Source organism: Mirounga angustirostris, unplaced genomic scaffold, assembly GCF_029215605.1.
Source record: "Mirounga angustirostris isolate CCGP_5_RB_7025 unplaced genomic scaffold, mMirAng1.0.hap1 SCAF_6, whole genome shotgun sequence".
NCBI lineage: Eukaryota > Metazoa > Chordata > Mammalia > Carnivora > Phocidae > Mirounga > Mirounga angustirostris.
The window spans coordinates 43,548,823-43,569,733 of record NW_026991714.1 but is presented as its reverse complement, the minus strand read 5'-3'; the positions used below and the strand labels follow the sequence as shown (position 1 = coordinate 43,569,733).

Below are 20,911 nucleotides of genomic sequence, written 5' to 3'. Positions count from 1 at the left end.
AGAACCCACAACACACTGGTTGTGTCCAACGGGCGATTCTAAACCTGGAAATAGTGTGCACTTCCCCAGAGAAATGACAGGTTATAGCTGGGTTCTAAGTTGGCTCATAAAAGCTTGTTTAAGATGTGCATTGTTGAAATCCCGTTTGCCATGAGAAATGGTAGCACTGTACTTACAACACTATTAAACAAAACCAAAATTGCATAAAAAGGTGCGTTTATTCTTAGTGCTGGTGCTTCAGCAAAAGCAATTTAATTAAAAAACAGAAAAGAAAATATTTGCTGGCTTTCTAGGTGGGTATTCTGGAAACTTTCAAGGTACTTAAAAACTCACTCTATTAATGTTACTTCTTTTCTTTTCTTTTTCTTTTTTTTAAGATTTTATTTATTTGCGAGAGAGAGAATGAGAGACAGAGAGCATGAGAGGGAGGAGGGTCAGAGGGAGAAGCAGACTCCCTGCTGAGCAGGGAGCCCGATGTGGGACTCGATCCTGGGACCCCAGGATCATGACCTGAGCCAAAGGCAGTCGCTTAACCAACTGAGCCACCCAGGCGCCCCCTATTAATGTTACTTCTTAATGCAGGAAGACTATCATGAGCCCTATTCTTTTTTTTAAATTTTATTTTATTATGTTATGTTAATCACCATACATTACATCATTAGTTTTTGATGTAGTGTTCCATGATTCATTGTTTGCGTATAACACCCAGTGCTCCATTCAATACGTGCCCTCCTTAATACCCATCACCGGGCTAACCCATCCCCCCACCCCCATCCTCTCTAAAACCCTCAGTTTGTTTCTCAGAGTCCATAGTCTCTCATGGTTCGTCTCCCCCTCTGATTTCCCTCCATGAGCACTATTCTTCTACTTATCTACCAAGTTAAGAGAGGAATTTGAGAAGGAGAGAAAGAGAAAAGGACAGTGATTAAGAGATGGGGCAGGGAGTAGAGCAGGAATGAAGAAAAAATTCCTCCAGCAGCTGAACAAAGAAAAAAAAGAGAGAGAGAGAGAGAGAGAGAAAAGGAGGGGGGGGGGGTTAAAGTTGTTTGCATATGTTCAAAGAAGAATATGCAAGATCCGAGCACTGAACAGGGAAGGACAGCAAAAAGGAGGAGCTACTCAGGTGCTGTCTCTGGAGGAAGAGCCACTGGCCAGACAGCTTGCTGGGGCAGCCAGGGCATGGTCTGATGGCTGGGACAGCGTGGCTGCTAATCAGCATTCCTTCAGGTGGGTCAAAAAGACAAAATGCAACTGTTTTTAAATCACCTTTCATTCACCAATTGGGTCTTTCCATCTCTGACAATATTTATTCTCTGCAACTTCTATGCTATAGTTAAGATCACAGACTGGTCAACAAGGATTTGTTGGGCACAACTACATGTTCAGTCCTATGCTATATACTTTGGGGGACAGGACGTGTTAGACATAAAAGGTCCTTGCCCTCAAGGAACTTGCAGTCTTTCCTCCCCAAGCGAATTAATTCTGCAGGAAGTACCATACTCGTCCTCTCCTACAAAGTCCACAGAAGAGGAACTCCTGCACACTCTCAGAAATGTTGTGGAGAGACTTCTGCCATCCTCTTACTTCCTCGTGCCCACCCATCCCTAGGGGAGAAGGAGGGATGGTCATGTGTGGCCTGGAATATCCTCAGCTCACTCTCCAGCCTCCTGAGGGCTCCTCTCCTCTCCTGCATACCTCAATGCAAGACCGTGCGTCTGCCTCTGTGCCAGGAGGCCTGCGGCTGTCCTGCTACTAGATGTGGGACCACGTGGATGAGTCCAGCTGAGCTGGAGAGGTAGGGGAGGAGGAAGAGCAGAAAGCCCATGTAAGTCATGTGTCCAGGCTCTATTTTTAATCCAGTATTATCCACATTAAAACTAATATGATGAGCCATACCTATTTCTTAGGTGGTCCAGATCTTAAAAAAGAGAAGTCTGATTAACTGTCCCCCATATACATGAAACACACTCTCACACATACAATTTTGAATGCAAACGTGTGTCACATGATGGAAAGAACACAGAACTGGGCACTATGAGACCTGAGCTCAGGTTCTGGCTCCTTCAGTTACTAGCTGTGTGATTTCTGCTCTGCCATTTTCTCCTCTGCAAAAATGAGGGTGATGACCCCTGAGCCACCTACCTCAAAGAGTTGTTGGAAGGTCAAACTAAGATCTTGCATGTACTTAGTTAATTGTAAAACTCTACACAAATATAAGGCATTATTATAATAGAGTTTAGAAGAAAATTCCTGAATTAGGATCCTGGATATGTCCACATAGAAGGGTCTGATTGTACCAGGGACTATGTACAGTTGCCAAAAAATATTATACAAATCTGGATCTTCTACCTAAGATGCAGTAAAACATTTTGCCTAGACACAGGTTTTGCAAATCCAGTTTACACCCCACCTGTTAAAAGAATGAAAATGTAACCTCTCTCTCTTTACTGTATCAAAAATGTTAAAATGTTACCCTTAAATGAGGGTATGGACTTATAGTAACTGTGGCATTCCAGAGACTAAGACATTCTGGAATGGTAAAACAATTGGGTTTTATTCAGGAACAGGTGGTTTGGGATGTTCAAAGGCTTACTCACTAATCTGTGGATTACAGATTACCCCTGCTTTTCTAGTCTGTCCCCATTTCTGACATTTCATTGTTCTTTAACAACTCAACCTGCAGGAGACTGGATCAAAGGAGAGAAGATAAAATGGAGCAGGGTGTGTTGTGTTCCAGACTAAAATCTGCACCACGGAGCCACACTCTGAAAGAAACCCGCTCAGGTGGCCACTCTCACTGCTGCCACAGACCCAGAGCAATGGGCGGCAGAACATGAGTAAGCAACTTGGCTAGCATTAAACTTTGAAGCAAACTAGTTTGCTGGTGCTGGTCCTACCTCACTAAGCCTTGTTTTCAGAGCTGCCTTATTCATTTCAACCCACAGCCACAGCTGGAACAGAAAAAGGGCTCTGTGGCCATCCGCAAAGGAGGCTCACACATTCCACATAACAAGACGGCCACAGGCACTGCCTTCAGAGATCAAGTCAATCCAGTAGTGGATACAGATGACTGCAATTCCATGTGATGAGTGCTTTGACAGGGGAAATGCACAAAGTTTGGGGGGCATGGAGGAAAGTCACTGAAGCTGGATTTGCGGGGTCAAAAAACATTTTCTAGAAGAAGAGACATCTGTGTCCAGGACCCGAGGAATGCAGAGGAATGACGTCAGCAAACAGGGATCAGTTGTCTAGGCAAATGAAACAGCATGTATGAAAAGCCCAGAGAACAAAGAGGAATGATCACTGAGGAGTTAGAGTTGCGTAGTATAGCAAGAACTGGAGCTATAGGCTGGAGATGGGCTCACCGGGGAGAACAGGCCAGGTCTGAAGCCACATTCAAGAGCAACTTCAGTCATCGGCTTACTATTAAGATTTTATTTGAGAGAGAGAGAGAGAAAGAGACAGAGAGTGTGAGCCAAGGGAGGGGCAGAGGAGGAGAGAGAGGGAAAGAGAGAGAACCCCAAGTAGACCCTGCACTGAGTGCAAAGCCTGATGACCCTGAGATCATGACCTGGGCCAAAATCAAGAGTTGGACACTTAACCAACTAAGGCACCCAGGCGCCCCCAGATTTGACTTTTAAAAGGATCGCTCTGGCCACTGCCACTGGGTAGAGATGAGGCTGGAAGGGACGGGACTAAAAGTGGAGAGAACAGTTAAGAAGATGCGGCAGGAGTCCTAGAGATGACAGTGGCTGACAGCTGGAATGGAGAGAAATGAGTGGATTTGGGTAAGGTGTAGTCAGTCGACCTCAGTAGTAACTTGGTAACCAATGGAAAGTATGGGGGAGAGGGGCCACTGCTGAAGCCTCCTCTACTTTTAGTCTGTGGACATGTTGTTTCACTGTCAAACCTTCTTGTCTGGAAGTAAGATGGAAGAATTAAAAATAACTTTCAGTTCCCTAACTTAAAAAAAAGTAGATGGAGAGTAGAACCATCCACTGAAATAGAGGACAGAGAAGGTTAAGCAGGATTGGAGGCAGGGCTGGAGGGCAGGATGGGGAGAGGAGTTCAATTTTGGATATCCTAGTTTTGAGGTATCTGTGGATCAACAAGAGGAAACGTCTGGTAGGGAGTTGGAAGTGAGTGGTCTGAAAGCCCAAGGACGATGTCTGAGTTAGATATACACATTGGCTGGTAGATGGATAATGAAGGTTGGGTATGGGTGAGACTAATGAGGCAGGGGTGCTGAGTGAGAAGGCGGACTTTTGAGATCACTCTGAGGGGCGTCAGCATTTAAAGCACACACAGCAGGTGGTGGGACTGTAGGGGAGGCTGTGAGGCCAGAGAGGGGACGGCAAGTAAAAGATCAGTATCATAGGGGCGCCTGGGTGGCTCAGTTGGTTAAGCGACTGCCTTCGGCTCAGGTCATGATCCTGGAGTCCCTGGATCGAGTCCCGCGTCGGGCTCCCTGCTCGGCAGGGAGTCTGGTTCTCCCTTTGACCCTCCCCTCTCTCATGTGCTCTCTCTCGTTCTCTCTCTCTCAAATAAATAAATAAAATCTTTAAAAAAAAAAAGATCAGTATCACAGATACCAAGAGAGTTTGAGGAGGAAGTAATCAATGGTGTTAAAATATGCTAAGAGAGTCATGTAAGGCAATGACTGCGATGTCCACTGGCTTCAAGCCACAAACAGGTCGCCGCTATACTCAGGGAGAGTGGCCCCGCGGTAGGGTTGGTGGGATGGAAGATGAATGGCAGATATGAGGCAGGGAAGCAGACACAGCAAGTGTAGTCAACGACATCGGGCTGAAGGGGAGGAGGAAGACAATAGTGGGATGGGACACTGGGTCCAGGAATATTTTTCTTTTTTGTTTTTTGAGATAGGAGAGAGGAGGTTGTATTACATGTTGTTGTGCTCGAGTCAACCGAAAGGGGGAAGGCTGGATGTGGAAATAAGCTGGGCAATAAGAACGGGATTCTGCGCTGGTGAAAGGACTGGCTCCATACAGGAGAAACCCTGCACCCTTGCTTTCCAGCCGGGGGCAAATGCAAGTGACTGAGTAGGTTTTAAGGGACGGGAGCTGGAAGAGTTCTAATGACTTTATCTTTTTTGTGCAGTGTAAATCAAAGGTACCTGCTAAGGGGAAGGGGGTGAGAGCAAAGGCCAGTGGGGAATATCTGCAGAGAGGGGAGAGACTTCATAAGAGCCCCTGCAGAGGCCAGCAGAGGAAGCGGACCAGAGGAAAAGGGGGTTTGCTGGGCAGAGACAGGGCTGCCGAGACGAGGGTAGGAGGTCATGACTTTGTGCGGGTGTAGTTTTCTATAGCCCACTTTGCACCCCCTTTAAAATTAAGAGACAAGGGGACTGAAATTACTTCAAGGAACTTAGAATGTAATCTGAATAAATCGGGAAGCCAATACAGAAAATGGAGAAGGGTCAAGTCTTGAATGATCTATCCACCATCACCTGTAGTCATGGATAATCAAGAACTGGGAAACTAAGGAGCTGGGTTTTATTCCATTGAACAGCTACCAGTTGAGACCCGTCAAGTATGCTCGCTCTCATTCTCTCTCTCCCTCTCCATACCTCCCTACTCTTTATCTATCCATCCTACTCGATTCATAGTGGACAAAGTAAAAAGATCTAAATGGTAGACCAATAGAAGACAAGACCAGGTCTTCTGATTTCCAGTCCAATGAGAGCCACTCTACTATTTTTACACTGTGGGAGCATGCGAACATAGACAGTATGACTTTAAGGTAAAGAGGCCAAGCTAAACAATGAAAAAAATCAGCAAGTAGAAGTCTAGAAAGTATTCAGCAACTATACAAATAGAACATCTCCCCCCCGCCCCCCTTCCCCGCCTTGCATTCATGAGCATGAAGACTAACCATGGATATACACACCCTCAGGAAAATATTTAGCTTCTGAATATTCTACTGCTTTCCCCCCTTCCCCTGCCACATTCCTTCCATAAACAAAAAAACTCAAGTACAGATGTTTAGAATGAAGCACACGAAATTAACTAATACTTCCTGCTCTGAATCCTTCCCTTTGGGCTGGCGGAGAGAATGAGGGAAGGGGAGGGGGCCATCTGAACAATGAGAATCTAGCCTTTGTTCATGCAGGGCCAAGCCAAGGAATTCTGCTTAAGCCTCCTACGTGGTGAAGTATTTCTAATCTCTCTGAGTAGGGGAGAAACCCTTCCTGCCTTGGAATTGGATTCAAGAACTGACTACTGGGGAACATAAATGCCTCTCTGTTATGTGCAGCTCAGAAGAATTCCATGAGGCTCTTGTGAAACAACCCCCTTTACAGTGAAGTGATGAGTGACAATGGCTATACAGAATTTCACAAAACTCCAGAATGCCCTTCCATGGCCTGAATTCAACGAAGAAAACTAGTTCATTCTGAAGTATCAAATTAGGAATTCACTGATTCACTATTGTTCTCATGTGCTAACTCCTTAGAGTCAGAAAAGGACCGCTCTCCTTGAAGTCAAACTGGATCTTAGGAATATAAAACTTGTAATAAGGTTGTAGTACATAAAGTCCATTAGAGATGGTAGACGTTTAGGCTACGCAATGGGGTTCTCCAAACAATTAACACAAACAGTAGTTGCAGAGAGCAGCAATCCGAAGACGTTTTCATTTTTGTTAGTATAACCGCTGGTTGAAATAAGAGTTCCCAGGACATGTACAGCTGCACACCAGCTGTTATCATTCCACCCCGGCAGACAGATGGTACAAACACCGCCTGGCCAATCAAGATGACCCAGGGCCAAGTTAATGCTGAATGTGGGATCCTCAAGTAGACTCAGATGGGTGACCAGAAAGCATAAAGAGGAACAGTCACACACAGAATGTGCTGAAGTGATGTGGGTACGTGCAGTTCATGCCCACTGCTAGGAAACCCAGTCCTGACTGCCTGCTGAAAAGCTACTTTCTATTGTCCAAAACTCATCCTCAAAATAGATTGTTTTGGGGGCGCCTGGGTGGCTCAGTTGATTAAGCAACTGCCTTCGGCTCAGGTCATGATCCTGGAGTCCTGGGATTGAGCCCCACATCGGGCTCCCTGCTCAGCAGGGAGTCTGCTTCTCCCTCTGACCCTCCCTACCCTCCTCCCTCTCATGCTCTCTCTCTCTCAAATAAATAAATAAAAATCTTTTTAAAAAAATAGATTGTTTTTAATAACGTATTCTCCCATTGCTTTCCCTTAAATGTCAATGCTCCTTTTTTCATACCCTCTCTCTGTCAATCAGCTAAAGGCCAGCAGTGCAAGGGGACAATTCCATATGAAGCACATCTCAATCAGCGCAACTTACGAACGAGGACAAGCAACCTGTATTAGGCTTTGTATAAGACAGTCATTTTAAATTGAATTTATTAAAGCAAATGAGATGGAATTTACAATTTGAGAAATGTACTGAAATTCAAATGACTAAACGAAATGCTTCGATAGTCCAAATCTCCTGAATACATGCAATAAGCACTTCCCATCACACACAAGCCACTGTCCTGACAGAAAGACATGCTGAGATTAGTGGCGCTGGACTATGGAGAGTCTCGATCACAAACTGCCATGATGAAATATACAAAGCAGGTGGACAAAGAAGCAGTGAAGATAATCACTTTAGAGTTCTTTAATTTTTTTAAAAGATTTTACGATGAGAGAGAGAGAACATAGAAGGAGAGGGAGAAGCAGACTCCCCGCTGAGCAGAAAGCCTGACGTGGGACTCAATCCCAAGACCCCAAGATCATGACCTGAGCCAAACGCAGAACTTAACTGACTGAGCCACCCAGACACCCTATTTATTTTTTTTTTTAAGATTTTACCCATTCATTGGAGAGCGAGAGAGAGAGAGATTGCAGAGAGGGAGAGTGAGAGGGGGTAGCAGACTCCCTGTTAGAGTTCCTCTAAAAGCTAAAATTCTAGGGGCGCCTGGGTGGCTCAGTCGGTTAAGCATCTGCCTTCGGCTCAGGTCATGATCCCAGGGTCCTGGGATGGAGCCCCGCATCAGGCTCCTTGCTCAGCAGGAGTCTGCTTCTCCCTCTGCCTGCTGTTCCCCCTGCTTGTGCTCTCTCTCTCTGACAAATAAATAAATCTTTAAAAAAAAAAAAAAAAGCTAAAATTCTAGGGGCACCTGGGTGGCTCAGACAGTTAAGCATCCAACTCTTGATTTCGGCTCAGGTCATGATCTCAGGGTTGTGAGATCGAGCCCTGCATCAGGCTCCGTGCTCATCATGGAGTCTGCTTGAAGTTCTCTCTCCCTTTTCTCTCCCTCTGCCCCACCCCCTGCACTCTAAACAAACAAACAAATAAATAAATAAAACCTTCAAAAAAAAAAAAAAAAGGCTAAAAATCTATACCAAAGCTGTTCATAGGGCGCCTGGGTGGCTCAGTTGGTTAAGTGACTGCCTTTGGCTCAGGTCATGCTCCTGGAGTCCCTGGATCGAGTCCCGTATCGGGTTCCCTGCTCGGCAGGGAGTCCGCTTCTCCCTCTGACCCTAACCCCTCTCATGTGCTCTCTCTCATTCTCTCTCTCTCAAATAAATAAATTCTTTAAAAAAAAAAAAAAAAAAAAGCTGTTCATAAAAACAGTGCTATGGCTATAACAATGGAGCTACCGGGGGAAAAAAGCTTTGAAGTTGACTGGCATGATTTTGGGGAAGATAAACCCATAATCTTAGGAAAACTAGATGTTTCCATAAAGTACCAATTTAAGCCAAAGAAGACAGTGCTCTCTTCCTACCACTTCCCCCACAAACTACCCCTTGGTGCTATTGCTAAATAAGACCATGGCACCAACCTAGTATAGCAATCCACAAAAAATAAAACCTCCCTGCTTGGATTACCCAACTGCAATACCCCAGAAATGCCATATACTCTTCAGCAAACTGAAGGGTCAAAGTGATTTGGCTCAACACACTAATCAAATACGAGATCATCAGACAGCCACTATCTGAACAGAGAATTCTTAACTGAAGACTAGAATAGCAAACGGTCTTGGAGGGTAATTTCAAATAGGTGCAAATTACTGTGGAAGATAGATATTTCCCATTATTTAGACACAAAATAAACATCCTAAATTGTATATTTTATAATTTTATTTGAAACTTTCACCAGAAGAAATAAGATTCACAAGTAAGATTCCAAGCCAACAACTGGGCCTATGCCTTATTAACCCAAACCTCATGTTTACAAGACTCAATACCAGCCCTAATTCAGGCTACTGGGTCACATGCATGCCTGAAATCCTTGAGCCGAGTTAAAAGAATGAAGCCAGCATTTACTCCCACTCATCCAAGCAGAGGCAAAAAATCATTCTGCTGAACAGCAGAATTCTAACTACAAGGAATTGACTGACATGTGGAATTTAATGGAATCCCATAGAGAAAGTAGTTAATTATAATATTAAGGAAACAAATTAAAGAAATAAAGAAGCAACGAAAATACAAGCTGCAAGGAACCCATACTTTAAAAATGCCTAATTGTTAAGAGATGAAAAAGAAAAAAGACACCATAATTTTATGGGAAGCTATTTCTTGTTCTGTGCCATCCATACACTATTGAAAATTGACTAATTTTTGGCTTTCATCAACAGAAGAGTAAAGAATGTTAGAAGAATAGTGAGAAAATCTGGGAGAGAAAAGATTCTAATATATAGTTACATGGTGCAATGATAGACTAAGATCGACTCTGGTAAACCCCTCCCCTCCAAAATCACAGAAAGTTGACCAACAGAGTACTTTTATTTATTCAACAACTATTTGTTAGGTGAATTTAAGTGAAAGTCTACTGAGCTATTTTTAATACTCAGTCCTTCATTTTGCTAGAATGCCTTTTACTTTCTAGTTTCTTTAATTCCTAATAAACTTGCCCCTTATTCCCCTAGATCATATACTATTTGTATCTGTCCCTCAAAAGAAGAAAAAACTACAGATACCATAATATATGTTAATACCAAAATATCTTTCTCAGTTTTCACAATTGCTTAATTTCCTACCACAGTCACCCACTAGGTCAAGGATAATAGCCCAACTCGTCTTGACAATTCCAAGTCCAAATACTTCCATTCATTCAACAAATATTTACCAAGCCCGTTATGGCACTGGGGCTATGGCAGAGAATAAGACAGACAAGGTCCCAAAATTGTGGGGCTGACAGCACAGTAGGGAGTGGGGTAAGTATGGGATAAATGACAATCACAAATCAAAACAAAAATGTTATGCATTATGTGCTAAACAACACAGTGAAGAATAAGGTGGAGATGGAAAGCACAAAGAAGTGCCATTTATAAATACATTGTCATCAGAGACCTGGACAAGGGGACATTTGAAGAAGTGAAAGAGACATGGAGGGAAGAGCATTCTAGGAAGGACAAATGCAAACACCCTGAGGCAGGAGCATGCTGGCAAGTTCTGGGGAATGGTGAGGAGGCCAGTGTGGCTGAAGTAAGAGTGAAGAAGGAAAGTGTAGGGGACGAGGTCAGAGAAAACGATGGGATGGAGGGACTGCCAATCATGTAGGCCTTGTAGGCCATTGTTAAGACTTTGGCTCCTACTTTGAATGAGATGAAAACCCACTGGAGGATTTTGTACAAGGGAGTAACATGACCTGAGTGTTATTTTAAAAGGATCATTCTGGTTGCTTTATTGACAACAGACTACAGAGGCGACCACAGATAGATAAGAAGGCTAATGGGGGGCTTTTTGCAATCACCCAGGCACAAGGTAATGGTAGCTTGGTCCAGGCTGGGAGCAGTGAGCAGTGATCAGATTCTGGCCATATTTTGAGGGTAGAGCAAAACAGTTTTACTGATGGACTGGAGTGTAGGCTGTGGCTGAAGCAACTAGAAAGATGAAGCTGCCATGTATTGAGCAAAGAATACAGCAGGAATAGGTGTGGAGATGGAGAGCAAGAAAATGAGGAGTTCAGTTCCGGGTATTTCAAGTTTGAGATACTTACAGAACATCTAAGTGTTAAGTGTCAAGCTGACAATTAAGATATACAAGTCTGGGTTTCAGGAAGAGCTCCAAGCAGTAAAGAGAAATCTGGAAGTCACCACCATACAGACAGTATTGAAAGCCATGGGGTTATTAGATCAACACACCTAGGGACTAGATACAGATAGAGGAGAGGTACAGAACTGGGTCTGGGGACATATCAACTTTTAGAGGTAGGGAGAGAGAGGGAGGACCCAGCAAAGGAGACTCCAAGAGGAACAGCCACTGAAGCAGAAGAGAATCAATAGAGTAGAATTCTAGAGGTCAAGTTTTAAAAGCTGTTTTAAGAAGAAGAGAATGGTCAACAGAACCAAATACTCCTGAAAGGCTGAGAAAGATGAAGACTGAGCATCGGTTACTGGATTTGACAACCTGGAGGTTACTGCTGCCCTTGACAACAACTGGTGTGGTAGAAAGAAAGGGATGAAAGCTGGAGTGTGTGTGTGTGTGTTGACAGGGATTGGAGACAGCGAATAAAGACAATTTTCCAAGTAATTTTGCTATCAAGAAATAAGGTGGTAGATGGAGGAGAGAAGAGGGGGTTCCAGGAGAAATTCCTTTTTAAGGTAGGAAGACAGCATGTGTTATGTCGATGGGAAATGAATTTACACTGAACAGTGAGCCTCTTCCCTGGTGGTGGAGATGGATGAGAGTATGTAAGAGACACCCACTTTGGTCCACAGTAAAGTTCTTTGAGACTTCTCAAAGATTTCTCTCAAGAAAGAAGAAATAATGGAATTAACAGGGGTCACTGTGAGAATCTAGACTAAAGAGCTATCTGGTATCCAAACAGTTCAAAACCACAGGAGTTCTGGAAGGCCACTCCCCAGTAGAGCCAGCCCAGGGGTAAGCTTTCCTGCTGCAGCAGTCCCATCATCTGGCCCATGGTAAGGACCAGACTGCCTGTCAGAATCTGTAGAAGTAGAAAACTTCTGAAAAAGTGCAAATTGTTGAGTCTCATCCTCAGAAGTTCCATTTTTATAGGTTCTGGGTGAGTTCCCCAAATCTGTATTTTTAAAAGCACCCTGGGTGAGTTTTATGTATAATTACACTGGAGGAATATGGCCATACTGTCGACTCTTCCTCATCTTGGTTCTCCCTCTTCAAAGACTTAGGCAGGAAAAGAGTTCTGAGCTTGGTGCTGCCCTGCAGAATGAACTCAGGCACCCATGAGTGGTGACTCTGATTTTCACAGGTGAAATTTATCACATTAACTGTACAGGCAGGAGGGGTGAAGCAGAATCATTGCGGTCCTTCTTAAAACACATTCAGACGTTACACTCACAGGGGTTGCTCACTTCCCCTCCCAGGAGGCTGGGTGATTAGACTAGCTGAACCCAAACTCCCCGACATTTTTCTCCATGCCAGTTTCCTCTGTCAGTCAGTTTATACCCTCGAGGTCCTATTTCCCGGGCAAGTAGAAATATACTGATTTTTGAGAAATCTCCTGCTGCTGGGGGTTTCACAGTGCTATTCCTTCCATGCAGATACTGGTCAAGATTCCCTGTAAACCAAACTCCCCATCCCCTCTGGGTCCTGTACTTCCTCCTTCCTTCTCTGGACAATTACTAATATTTAATAAAATGATAACAAAACCAACAGCAATTCTCAATGGCAAGAAGCAAATCTGGAAGCAAAGAATTCACTTCTGCTTCAGGACACTCAAAAAGATAAGAAAACGCTTTTTCTTCTTTGTCTAAAAGCCTAGACTTGTTTAATCCTAGTCTGTGTTGGTAATGCTGGCATTTTCAGGGAGGGTGTTACGTTCTGTTGGCTCAGGACCAGTGTAGAAAATACTTACTTTTCAGAGAAGAAATTTTAGGTATTAAAAAAATATATATTTCATATATACGTAATTGTATTGTAGTAATTATATATATGTGAAGGGAGACTTAAGAGCAAAGTACCAGGAGTTCATATTGATATTGAAGAGAGGGAGAGGAGCAGAGAGCCAGAAGGAAAAAAAGGGAGGGAGAGAAAAGGGGGAGGTAGAGATTGACTGAGGAAGCATTAAGAACAGTCTAAAAATCCAGACTTGATATTCTGGATTTTCCATACTCTCAGAGCATTCACATCTCATCTGCAGGGAGTGCTTTCTTTTCATTTTAGAAATACTTTGAAGTAACTGATCCCGTCTCCTTCCAGACTCAAGCCTTAGGACACACATTTAGTAGTTTAGAATCTAAGGCTGACAAACTATAGCCTGCAGACTGAATTTAGCTATTTTGTAAATAGTTGTACTGGAACAAAGCCACACCCATTCATTTGCACTCTGTCTCTGGCTGCCTTGTGGTTATAAGGGCAGAGGTGAGCAATTGTGAGAGAGCATGCAAGGCCTGTCATATTCACTATGTGGCCTTGCAAAGAAGACAGTTGCCAATACTGACCTAAGAAATCAAAGACCGTAAGAACAAAGATTTCTACTAAAACCTCTTCTACCTCTTGTCTGCAGGGCATACTGTTTTAAAATCTGGTCCAAGGATCTAAATTTTTCCTCTATTGCCACAAAAAATAAGCAGGAAGTTTATTCAGAAATATTACGAGATTAATAACAATTCTAATATCTCTGATACAAGAATTACTTACTACTTCATAGGAAAAAAAAAAATGCCATCTTTTTCTTTCCTGGCAAATGAACAGGCAAAAAGATCAGCAGTTAAAAGATGAGGGGATGGAAGGATGCCTGGGTGGCTCAGTCGGTTAAGCGTCTGCCTTCAGCTCAGGTCATGATCCCAGGGTCCTGGGATGGAGTCCCACATTGGGCTCCCTGCTCAGCAGGAAGCCTGCTTCTCCCTCTCCCACTCCCCCTGCTTGTGTTCCTGCTCTCGCTATCTCTCTCTCTCTGTCAAATAAAGAAAAAAAATCTTAAAAAAAAAAAAAAAAGTGGAAAATGTGAGTAGATCCCCTTGAGATCTCTGTGAGAACCTCCCTCCAGTGTCCGTGGGTAGGAATGTGGTCCTTGATACAGGCCTCCTTGTGCTGTGGCTCTTCTGAGCGGACGGATATTTACATCGTGAAAATACTCTGCCAACTGGTACTCTCTCCACAGGTGACTGACTGTGAGCAGATGCCTTCGTGGGATAAGTATGAACGAATACCCTCTTCCTCATTTTTCATTCCTCCACCCTCTTTGCAGAGGAATGGAAATACACAGCCTATACACTATCTTTTAGAAACCAAAGTTTGTGTCCTTCACATCCCTTCATCTCTCGTGGGCTGTACTTGAACTTGCTATTGCATTCCTTATTAAATTACAGCCCCACCAAATATCTAACATGTATGCAATCTCCCTAGACTATTTGTAAACAATCTTGCACTCCCAGATGCAATCATCTGCTTATTTTTTCTAAAGACTTAAGCACTGAATATTCTCCATTATAGCCTCAGTTTAGAACATTTGATAATCTACCACAACAAGAATCAAAACTTCCATCCAGAAGTCAATCTAAATTATCAGCGTTATTTAGTGTTACAGATTAAGTAGTTGTGTTCAAATATGCTTTTTTCTAGTTAAATCACCCCCCCTTTAATGTACATTATAATTCCAGAAACTTGTTTTAAATTCTCTTCAATTAGAAAGTAGTTAAGAGTTTTCAATGTCCCTTTCCAGCGAGAAGAAACTTTTTATGATCACTGTTGAAACTGTTTTTATACATTATGTTTATACCACATTCAGTGAGGGGATGTCGAAGGCAAGGAGAAGATCACCTGACAAATTATTCACATAGCATGCTTCAGGTAGGTCGGTCAGATTCCTAGTACTTCAAAAACATAAGCCTTTCTTATCTGCTTTCCCTTCTACATTGAGAGCAAACATTTAGCAGTGCTATCAGAAGAAATGTTCTTCAAATCCATCCTTCACTGTATTTCAAACAGACAGTGCTACAGCTCTCATCCATGGGAGTATTTCACACGTACCACAATGGGACTTGTTCTAACTTTCTATTTACATTCTGGAGGACGGCCAAAGTCCTTTCTAGTTCTCTTTGATCTGATGCCAGAGACTTGGTATCTAACACCCACCTGGAAGAAATTCCCTTAGGAGCTCCAGGACCAAAGAGGAATTGGGAAGGAGTGGGAAAATACCGTATAAACCCATCCTACATCCTATCATCCTCCAGCTTACCAATCTGTGCAAGTTACTTGATGCAGTGCAAATTCCTTAGGCATGTTATTGCAAGGTATTCATAAATCTCAACAACCGTGCTTCGTTTTTTGCCTTCAAACCACATCCTAAAACTCTCCAGCATAATCTAACACCTCTACTCCAGCTTTGCCATCGTTTTTATCCATATACCATTTCTCACTTCAGAGTCACCCTCTAGCCTTTACTCCTTCCAAACTCTACCTGTCTTTCCAGGTTGAGTTCAGGTACTATGGTCCCCATGACACTTGACGCTTGTGTTATCTATCATCTTACTTTCCTGAACACATGGCACCTACTATCCAAACCACAGAATTCAGTACTTGAGTATTCACTTCTTTGTGTAAGTTTCTTTTACCCTACAAGAGAGTAACTTACTCAAAAGCTAAGGAATCTATCCGTACTTTTAGGGTATCCTCTACTATAGTATTTTTCAAGCTTTTCTGACCATGACGCACAGTAAAAACAACAACACAACAACAAAAAACCACCACCTTACATTGCAATCCCGAATACACACATACACACAGAACTGAAACTCAAATTTGATACTATCTATGATACAATTTGATATTCTATTCTAGTCTCCATTTTATTTGTTATAAAATGCTAGTTACAGTTCACTAAATTGATTTCATGACATAAGGGAGTTGTAACCCACCATCCCTCAGGCACTGTCCTTGACACAAACCAGGTGCTCAATAAATACTTGCTTACTAGACTGACTCATCTTTTACACACAGCAGGTCAGAATTCTACAATGAAATGATGTTTCCTGGACACTGACAAAGTTTAAGATGATGCCTTTTAAGACCTTCTTCCAATTACTTTAAAACAGGACAATATTTTTAAAAGAGTCTGTCTGTGGCAGCTTTTAACAAGATCAAAGGAAAAACCCCTTTTCCTAAAGGTAAAAGGCCAGAAATTCCATTCATCAACATGGCATCCTTAAGAGGCTAAACCAATCCTTCCAAAGAAGTTCTTTTTAGCAGCTCTGGTTCCAGAAGAACTTCAACCATGAGCACGTGATAAGCCTTCAGGGTAGTAGCAAGGATTTCCTCTCTTTGGGATGGATGGACTAATGCCTGGTGCTGGAAGTTAGATTTCTACTAAAGAGAAGACATTTGGCTATTTATTGGGAAACTCCGTTCTCTATAAGTCATGTTCATGGCACTTTTTTCATCGGATTACCAGTACCTGGAATTATCTTTTATTTTTGCATGTTTTGTTTACATGTACACACACACACACACACACAGACATGAGAGTAACCTTTAGAGGACTGGAAGGTCTTGTCTTATCGTCTGCTACCCCTTCACCTTGAGGTGCATTTTTGTTGTTTTTTAAAGGGAGAGAAATGTCTGACTTGTAAAATAAGCAGCAATCCTATACGAGAAAGACAGTGGCCTAGTAAGCCTGGTTTGTTGTCTGGTTCTTCATTCACTGACTTACTCATTTTGCAAAAATATGCTAAAACATACTGCATGCCAGGTGGCTGATTAGACACTGAAGATACAAGGAAGAAATAAGACTCAGTCCTGGCCTTAAAGTAATTTTATATGATCTATAAGGGAAGACACAAATCATTAAAATGCAAAGTGAGAGACATACTATACTAGGGAGTAAAGAGCAACCATACATCTGTTTTTCTCTTCTGTAAAATAAAGAGCTTGACGAGACAAACTTCAACGTCCAGATCTAAAAAGTTGCTTGATTCTACAACCTTACCTGTCAGCAATGTTTCTAAGGATACCTCTCTCACCAGGTCTTTTTAATACTTTCTTTTCTTACAGGAACATTCTGGAGGAATGTTAAAAATGCCATTAAGGACTGATTTCACAAAGACAAATGACATCAGAGACATGAAATATCAGCTGGTTTCCAATTAACTTCAGTTCTACAAAGAACTAAATAATTTTCTGCACCTACACAGTGCTTTTTGCCAATATTCCTAGCTCAGTCAAGTCCTATATTCCCAGATGCAGGTGAATGTTTATATTGAATAGACTGCAAAAGATAACAGAAATTAAGGTACAAGGTTAAAGGTTTTAAAGTTAAAGCTTTCTAATGAATGAGCACAGGGTTCTCAAATAATTGTTTCCATCTTTGGAGGAGAAAAAGATAACTCTTGGTTTCTAGGTCCACAAAAGCTGACGCAGTTCTATTCCAGGCTCTAAACAAATGATCACACATCTTTGTCCACGTCTAGCTAGGAGGGACAGACAACACGTCATGTTTTAGATTAAGTTCTTCAGTAGCAAGAAAGAATGGATTTTCTGCTCTTGCTTCCCTCACTTGAAAAAGCAAATGTCTGGATCTCTTTGAAAATTAGCCCAATCTATAAAACACTGGAACTAAACTGAACTCCCACCACTACTTGGCTCCCGCATTCCTCTGCAAGCTTGGAACAAAGACCCCATTGCCTTCCGCGTGTAGGCGGATTAGAATTGTAATGCAGCCATGCAGCACATTGTTGCACCGTGACTCCGTGCTGGTAAGTCAAGGAAGCCGTCTCGAGATTTTTCTCCGTTCTCCTCCTTTCCTCGGCAATAAAATTTCAAGTCTACCATATACCATAGATGTGTAATTTAGCTTAAAGCAGGCCTGTGTATATATTTCTAAATAGAGAGACAGGCATTACTTCAACTGCCTGTCTATACTGAGTGCTGTTTCCAGCCCTGGTAGAGGTCTCATCAAAGGCCAGACTAAGTGGACACGTCCTGAAAGTCAAACACTCCAAGTTCGTAAATGTCCAGGGAGAACCTAAACTATATATATTAATATAATACAATATAATAGTATACTAGTGATAGTATATTAATAATATATAGAACGATGAAAATGGGAAGGAGCTAAGTGGTAAAAACACCAGCAAAGGGACAGCAAGAGGGTGAACCAATTCTCCCCAGTTTTGTCCAGAATTTACAGACCAAGTTTATAAACTTTTTTTTTAGTGGCACCTCCTTTCTAATTTAATTTCTAAGCACATTCCTGAATGCCTGAAGTAATGGAGTATGTAAGGATGAATGTGTACTCCGCCGTCACAAAGTTTACAACCACGTGGGACCACAAATCAAAGTACAACACAAAGAGGGATGTGCTACGTTTTAGCAAAGGCATCATCAGGGCCGACTGATTCCAAATGGATGATTTCATAAACTTTTAAAAAGCAGTTATGGACAAATTTAGATTTTTCCAAATAACTGATAAAATACAAGTGGGTGGTTTTGACACAATATGATCAATATAATATACACCCTCAACTGCATTTTCTTTCAGTGCTTCTCCTGATGTCTTACTACACGAGTTTTTAGAACATTGACATTGAGTAAAATGCCTGGCATTGTCATTCTTAACACCAGAATAAAAGAAGGGAGCATTGTAAGGAATCCACAGAGAGAACTTCTATGAATACATGTACAGATAAGGACAGAGCCTAGTTCTACATACCACATATGCCTTAATATAATAAAAGAATTTCTCCCCTAAATTATCCTTTCAGAAAGGGAAGAATTGCTTTGTATTCTAGTTCTTACAGAGCTTCCCAGTTACTTCATTTTAGACCACAAATTACTGTGGGGAAATCAAATTAGCTTGAAATGACCTCAAATAATACAAGTTTTGGAAGCTTATAGGACACATAATAGAAGATTCTTGTTGTTTTGTTTTTTAAGAGGGAAAGAGATTAACCCAGATTTATGTAATTATCCCTGGGAGGTATGGCTCTAAAATTAAAAGTGCTGAATACTGTAAATAATAAGCCTTTTAAAGAATACTTTATTAGGCAGGAGAATAAGTGGTTATATTGTGAAGATCCCAAATATAAACTAAAAGAAGAAATGGAAAAATGTATACTAATGTTACATGAATCAGTATATATGGCTTAAAATAAAATTTCCAGTGATAGCAATCTTATACAAATTTTTAAAATACACTATCATAAATAATTTATTCATGGAAATGAATATAATATGATCTGGGAAACTATGCTGATGGCTAAAAGGTGACTTTAATAATCACTGATGTTAAAGATGCATATAAAGAACTGGAATAAAATGGTTCCATAAGGGGGTGCCTGGGTGGCTCAGTCAGTTAAGCATCTGCCTTCGGCTCAGGTCATGATCCCAGGGTCCTGGGATTGAGTCCTGCATCTCAGGAGAGTCAGCTTCTCCCCCTCTCCCTCTGCCCCTGCTCATGTGCTCTCTCTCTCTCAAATAAAGAAATAAAATCTTTTAAAAAAATGGTTCCATAAGATATAAGAATGTGGAATTTAATCCTAATTTTTATATATGTTATTTATAACATGTAAGTTAATAAATTAAATATTTTAAATAGGCATCTAATTATTTCACCTATTTCCCTAAAATTTTTATATATTCAAGTTGGTATAAACCTGTTTTAAAAATCTTCCCAAAGGGAAAATGAGAAATAGCTTAATATTGGGGGTTGTCTTTTACACATTCATATGGTAAATTTCATGTTAAGACTCAAAAGAAATATGATGGTAGTCCAAAGGGGATTCTGTAGGAGAACTGTCCTACAGCAGAGCAGTACCCACACCAAAATTTCAGTCCCAGAAGATTCCAGCATAAGTCAGGTAGCATATGGGTGGTAGGCCAGCCACTCGTGCAGGTATGATTCTTACTGTTTCCATGGAGTAGCTATAAGTCACCCAAGTGGAAGGAGCCCAGCTTGAGACCCTTCCATTTCCTTCCCACTTTATTCCTACTTAAAAAGGAAAATCAACTGTAAAGGCAGATCAATCACCATCAACACCAATATAATGAAAGAGCATCAGTATAGAATCATTATAAAGAAACAGCATGCAATGTACCCTTTATGATAACAATAACATGGGGGAGGGATTCTTTTTTTCTCTTATTTGCCTTGTACCAATTCAAAAACTTTGCTTCCTCCAAAGTCCTCTTGTCCTTTCAAGTGAAGAGCAAACATGTCGGAAGTCAGTAGCGCAGACAGCAGAAATGTGAGCATTTTGCTAACTTTGCATGACCTCTGCTATGCAATGCCAGAGAGACCTCGCTCCACCGACCGTATCATCAACAGGACAAACGATGATACTGTCCACATCAAGGCTTCGGGTGGGGGAACCTCACTAGGAAACTATCCTGACTCTAAAGAACACTGTCCAAAGTCACGGTTCTTATTTCAACTCTCAGCACTAGGATATGGTTGGCACAGATCATAATAAACCCCAGATTTACCCATCTGTTGGAGGTCCAGGCATCTGCCTAAAATTCCACAGATATTTTCACCATCAATACTATTATAATGAAAGAACATCAGTGCTATACTCACACTAACAGCATAACTCTATTTCTAACAATGATTCCAAAACAGAAGACAATTTCTGCATGAGCTGTGGTAATCTGGAAAAAGAGGATGTTGGGAGGCCCCTGCCCTTCGACCGTTCTCAGGCCCCTGCATGCACGCACGCATGTGTCACACCCCCCAGTCAACGCTTTTACCCTGATCCTTCAAACTTCACAGTCCTTTGCCCATATGATATCCTCGCAAGGAAGTCATCAAAAATACATTTAGTATATCAATCTCTTTAGGAGTAAAAAGAATCACTAGTCTTATTCATTGTTCAGGGGAATGCAAAATGGTATAGTCACTTTGGAAGACAGTCTGGCAATTTCTTATAAAATCAAACATAATCTTAACCATAATATCCAGCAATGGTGCTGCTTGGTATTTAACCAAATAAGGTGAAAACTTACATCCACACAAAAACCTGC

At 41.8% G+C, this 20,911-nt stretch overlaps 1 protein-coding gene across 1 annotated transcript in view; it reads right to left on the bottom strand.

Annotated features, from left to right (window-relative positions):
• The window catches only part of LAMC1 (laminin subunit gamma 1), a 136,062-nt gene that overhangs the window by 53,999 nt on the left and 61,152 nt on the right, over positions 1-20,911 (bottom strand). The gene's annotated exons all lie outside the window — the stretch shown is intronic.